General features: G+C 36.3%; 1 pseudogene; it reads left to right on the top strand.

Moving 5' to 3' along the window:
• The first annotated feature begins 5,731 nt into the window (after positions 1-5,731).
• On the top strand, positions 5,732-5,896 carry LOC145256672 (U2 spliceosomal RNA; annotated as a pseudogene).
• Positions 5,897-6,713: the final 817 nt, after the last annotated feature.

Genomic DNA, 6,713 nt, shown 5'->3' with positions numbered 1-6,713 from the left:
TCAGGAAGCAGCCATTAAATTTAAACCCGGTCACGCAGGGTTCATGCTCCCCGTGAAATGCCAATAAACACTGTAGATGACATCGACTGGCGCCACATGAACTAGTTGTGAAGAGTCAGGGAGGATGGAAAGTCTGAGATGGGAAAGTACTAATCAGATCTCCACTGGAAGTGTGTAGTTCAAATCTGGTACTTTGGGGGACATTTTGTCACCCAAACCCAAGGAAACGCCAATGGCCGATGCCAACGAGAAATCAATGGCAAACGACTGTTGCGATAACGTACAATCATCTGCACGAGTGATCAAGAGGTGGAGAATATTGAAAATCTGGGAAGACTTCTCACGCGGTCTTCAGCGAATACCGCAGGTTACTGCCAGTGAGCGATCACTGATGATGGCCTGTGAGACAACTCCTAGTGAGTGAAATAATAATAATAATAATAATAATAATAATAATAATAATAATAATAATGTCCCCTCCCAAATTTACCACCACCCTGATTTAATATCGTAGATTTTTACTATATATTCTTAGTTTTTAACCAATGTTCACATTATAGTATGAACATAGAAGAACAGAAAACCGAAACTATAAATGTGATTTCTGTATTAAATGTAATAGTTATTTAAATATTTCAACATATAAACTTGTGGGGAAAATCCAGCTACACAATAAAGGGCACTCGATAGGAACAAAAATAAAAATTGCCTCACTCATGAAGGATTTCTCCTCCACCGGCCGGAAAAGGTGAATTGTAGCATCGGAACAGATACTACACTGTGATCTTGTCTCGAAGGTCAAGAATTGTTTGTGTTTTATGTTTTTTAATTGCTTGTTTCCTAAATGCATAATTCAGTTTTATTAGTATGAGATTGTATATTGCTTTAAGATTATATTATTTTACATAGATAATATTTATATTTTATATTGAACTAGCAGGGCTACCCGGCGTTGCTCGGGACCGTATAAACAATGAAAAAACAAAAGCAGATATTGAACATATGTTTTATTCTTAGGGGAGAGGAATCTTTCATCTCAAGTTTTAGCGTTACAAACAAACATTTGTCTTTTATATATATAGATAATGACAGGTTTTTTTGGGGCCCCCCCTCGAAGATAACTGATCAATTGACCAACTTCTAGTGGTCCGTTTGACGTGAAATTTCGATATTTGTCATCCGGGTGATGGGGCTTTGATATGATACCAAATTTGTCAAGTTTGGTTCCGTCTTTCAAAAGTTTTAGCGTTACAAACAAACATACATACACACAGACGTTTGGCTTTTATATATATAGAAGATAAAGTTCAGTTCCATTATTAATCGAATTGGGTTCCTTTCTTTTCTTTTTTAACATGTTTTAATGCTCTTTTTAAAAATGCCCCCATATAGTATCGACAGTTACAGTTCGACAAATCTTACCTACATTGCTTGCATGCATTTTTCAGTTAACAGGCCTTCTATATCTCGGGGACCGTGACTTTGCTCGGAACATGACGTCATGCGCTCGGGTTTGACTGTAATCTGACGTAAGACGCCGATTAATGTACGGCAAAGAGCCAGAAGATCTTTGGGGATAAATATTGGAAAAAAATCAATAAGTTTATGCGGAGACTAATTTTGTAATGATCTCTTTGTCCCCATCTTAAAAACAATATATGGGAAAGCAACCCGGTTGAGAAAATGACATCATGTATAACGTAGACACCGATCAATGCGCTGAAAATGAGCAGACGATATTTGGGGAAAATATTAAATAAAAAAAATAAGATCAACGGGACCAGCGAGAAGCTTCTCAACAGTTTTCTTTTTGAGTTTATTTGATAATGGTCTTTCTGTCGCCATCTTAGCAAAGTGTAGTATCTGTTCCGGCAGATGCTGCACTTAAGATAATTTGTACCAGTCAATGGAGGGGAAACCCTCTATACTGGGACAATTATTATTTTTGGTAACCAGAGTGCCCCCTTTTTGCCTACTTTTAGGGGAGCTGGTTTTTACCTCACATTAAAAACGGCCTTGTGCCTAATTTGCTCAGTGGGGGAGCAAATAAATACCATCTTAAACAATATATTGAAAAGCTATCCGGTTGATTTTCTTCCACATCCGCTGTCTCTTCTCACCCCACTTTAACATCGTCCGATGTGATCGTAGAAAAGTCTATCCAATCATAAGGGCATATCTCGGCTGTCTTAATTTAATCTTATTTTTAAAATCGGTTGCCGAGATACACCGTACATAAAAAAAAAAAAAAATGTTCACGAAAAGAAAAAATAATAACAAAAAAAAAAAAGTTTACTTTACATTAAGAAGTGCTTTAAATAAAAAAACTTTACTAAAAAAGATGACAGGAAAAATTATTTGTTTTGTTCAATTTTGTTTGCCTTATCCCTATAAAGAAACGGTGGAAAAATACAACTTGTTTATTTTTTCACTTAAAAAATTATTACGAGAATACAAATGGTTACGATAAGGTTGCTGTTTATTTTCGTCATATATATTTTTTTTCTGATAATTTTATTATATTTTAATGTTTTCTTCAGTATTTTTCTTGAATAGTATATATATATATATATATATATATATATATATATATATATATATATATAGAGAGAGAGAGAGAGAGAGAGAGAGAGAGAGAGAGAGGGAGAGAGAGAGAGAGAGATACAGGGTGGGCCAAAATAAGGGTCCTATTTTTAAAAATTCAAAAATTCATGTAAGTTTTAAGAAGTGTTTTTCGGCCAAAATTTGTTTTGTTTATTTCAAAAAAATCTCGGAAGGGTCAGTCTACACACACATAAAGTTTGGTGAGTTTAACTTTTATTTTGTGGAAGTTATTCAAATTTAAAGACAGGACCCTTATTTTGGCCCACCCTGATATATATACTAGCAAAAGTACCCGTCGTTGACTGGGTTCACAAACAGCCTACAGAAAATGGACTCTGATTTATGAAAGTATGATAGGTTATGAAAACGAAGGGTTGTAAATGTGGGTTGAATTTGGGGGTAACAAAACCAAAGCAAAATATGATGAAAGTAAAAATAAAATAGATAAACCCAATAATTTATTATACCATACCTGTTCACACTGAAACACTTATCACAATATTCTCTGGATCTATATTTAAAAAACCTTGTTAAACTTTGTGACATATTTCCATTCTATGGAGGTCAGGTGCGAACAAACACCCCATAATTTTATTATACCATATTTCTTCAAACTGAAACATAATTATCAAAGTATACTTACGCAGATAGATATGAAAAGTCTTTATTAAAATTTGTGCCTATTTTCATTCTGTGGAGGCCAGGCGCGAACGCAGACCCCACAATTTTATTTTACCATCCCTATTTAAGTTAAAACATACTTATCAAAGTATTATTATGTACATCTATATCAAAAACACTTGTAAACGTTTTTTTTTAAATTTTAAATTTTTAATTTCTATACTTTGTGGACCAGGCGCGAACGCAGACCCCACAATTTTAATGAACCACCGTTCTGCCAGATCAAACATACTCATTCCTGTGTCTCGATACACCTTCTATCATTATATGCAATCAGTTTTCTAAAATAGTCAACCACACACACACACACACACACACACACACACACACACACACACACACACACACACACACACACACACACACACACACACACACACACACACAAAGAGATTCAGCTTTATATTATAGATATGAGGAGGATATATTTTCTATATATAAATGAGGCAATAAAGATATGTTCTATATATATATATATGAGGCACTATGGATATGTTAGATCTCTATCTCCCCCTTACTCTCTCTCTATATATCTATATATATAAAGTAGTAGCGTTCGTGTGTGTGTGTGTGTGTGTGTGTGTATGTGTGTGTGTGTGTGTGTCTGCGTGTACAACTACCAATGACCAAAGAAATATAAAGGCCATGTGTGTGTACACCTCTCCTTGTGATGGAATATTAATGCCCATGTAAGGATACTTCTGTCACCGGAGACATTATATTCTATATGTACTTTCAATATATAGGATTCTTCAAACCACTTTTACATTATTGAGTTACGGTCATTAACATATCACATTAAATGAAATCTATTGAAATAATTACCTCGACATTATGTTATATACTGGTGGTATTAAGATGACGTATATTCTGTATTGTTGTTGTTCGTTTAGGGAGAGTCTTAGTGAGATATCTAGAGACACTTCTATAGGAGCACCAGCCTGCAATTCACGATAGACTGAGAGATAGTGTGTTTTCTAGTGATTGGAATGACAGCTGATTTCATTTATCAATGAATAACGAGACACTTTGTTATAAAACAGACTTGGTTTATTTAGTAAACATTCATATAGACACCATGCGGCGGTGGTGGGAGAGGTGTGGGTTGCTAACGTGACAGGCAGTTCCTTGTCGTCTGTCTTTTGTTCCCCGTCTCCGCGTCTCTGCCTTGTTTTTGTTTACCATCTCACTTTTATGGACTTTCGACCTGGTAACCCATAAACCAATTGACGTCATTGACACATATATTGACCAGCCCGGCGTTTGTTTTTAGGTTATTTAAATTTAAAGTTAACTTAATATATCTGTAATCTGAAACCGTTTTATTTTCAAACCCAAAACCAGAAAACCAAAAGGGGAAATAACTGTGATAGTTTAATTGAAAAATTACGTTATTAAATATTTTCTGTTTTTGTTTTCATTTCGAAATATTATTCTAAGCTGAATTATTATTTTTAGCCGCGTGCAAGCGACTCTATAAGCCACTCCGTCGGTCGGTCGGTCGGTCGGGCTGTCCGTAAGACTTTTGTGCTTGGCCTTTTTGGTTAAAATTAAAGGTCTGTTGTTAATAGATGCTGTTCTTAGCTTTTTAAGCTTTTTTTGGCCTTTTGGCCAAGATCAAAGTGTAGAATCTGTTCCGGCAGATACTGCAAGCTATGACTAGCTATGACTAGCAAAGACCAGATGTGGGGGCAACCCCACATGCTTGACCTTTAACCAGCTTCCATTTCCCTCCTCTCGGGAGCTGGTCCCCTTTTTCCCTTCCCCCTCCCTTCACTCCTCACATTAAAAATCGGCCTTGTGCCTAATTTGCTCGGGTGGGGAGCAAATAAATACCATCTGTTCCGGCAGATACTGCAAGCAAAGACCAGATGTGGGGGCAGCCCTACATGCCTGACCTTTGACCGGCTCCCATTTCCCACCTCTCGGGATCTGGTCCCCTTTTTCCCTTCCCCCTCCCTTCACTCCTCACATTAAGGATTGGCCTTGTGCCTAATTTGCTCGGTGGGGGAGCAAATAAATACCATCTGTCCGGCAGATACTGCAAGCAAAGACCATATGTGGGTTTCCTCCACATATAAGACCTTGGTCAATGTAGGGGCAACCCTTCATACCAATTGTCACTATCCAGTTCCCCTACTCACCGGGGAGTTGGCATCCATTTCCCCTTCACTCCTCACATTAAAAATCGACCTTGTGCCTAATTTGCTCGGTGGGGGAGCAAATAAACACAGCTTTTCTTGGCCAAGATCAAAGTGTAGTATCTGTTCCGGCAGATACTGACAGCAAAGACCATATGTGGGGGAAATCCCACATATAAGACCTTTGTCAATGTAGGGGCAACTCTCTATACCGCTCCCCTACTCCCCGGGGAGTTTGTCCCCATTTCCCCTTTACTCCTCACATTAAAAATCGGCCTTAAAAATCGGTGGGGGAGCAAATAAATACCCTTTTCTTGGCCTTTTGGCCAAGATCAAAATGTATTATCTGTTCTTACTACATGCTGTACTTATGTTTGTAAATTTGTTATATAAAGTGGGGGATCACTTTTCTGTATTAATTTAATGTAAAATGATCACCCACTTTACAACCAGTCAGTCTCAAAGCCATTCAAGTCATTCTCCAGATCATTCAAACATTTTTAAAGGATTCCAGTTATTTTTTAAGCATTTAAGTCATTCTTAAGGTCATTCAATACATCCTTAAGTTCATTAAAGTCATTCTAAGTCATTTACTTTTTATTTATTTGAGTCATTTCAGTCCATTTTTCGGTCATTTTAGTTTATCTTTAAGAATTTCATGTCAATCCTATATTCACGCATTCATTCATTACACGAGAGCACGCGACTAATGGCTATCGGCCTTGTTTTTATTTTTAATTCGGAGGATTTTTTTTCGCTTCTTCTTAATTTGTAAGTAACCTTTTTTATTTGTTAGAGAAAAATAAAACTAATGTCCTCATTTACTTGCATCCTCACGAGGGCAGAGTTAGTCAGAGACACATGAGAACGAAATCCATCATCCCCTGCTCTTTTTGTTTTTTGTTTATAAAATTTAATCGGTGTTGCCCAGGATTTATTATAATAATTATACCATAGCAAGTGTGCTTAATTGCCTGCGAAACAGATTTTCTGTATAATTTATTTAATATTTTAAATTAAAAATGGTCAATTTTTACGACGTGACCCAACGTCGTTTAACCCCTAGAAAAAATGGTCAATGCAGAGTTTCTTTCCAACTCCTCAAAAAACTTGAAAATGACGACATTTTTAAATGGTTTTCGATGGTGCTGAAAACGAATATCACATTTAAATTTGGGGTAGATAAGTAGTTTTCATAATATGAAAAATTACTTTTTCAAAAAGTTAGGGATCACTTTCCTCTATACATTTAACGTAAAATGGGCACCCACTTTCTAACCACCTAAT

Source organism: Euprymna scolopes, chromosome 32 (genome assembly GCF_053919585.1).
Source record: "Euprymna scolopes isolate OS-2025 chromosome 32, ASM5391958v1, whole genome shotgun sequence".
NCBI classification, from domain to species: domain Eukaryota; kingdom Metazoa; phylum Mollusca; class Cephalopoda; order Sepiida; family Sepiolidae; genus Euprymna; species Euprymna scolopes.
The sequence above is the reverse complement of the archived record's forward strand: the minus strand, read 5'-3'. Positions and strand labels throughout refer to the sequence as shown.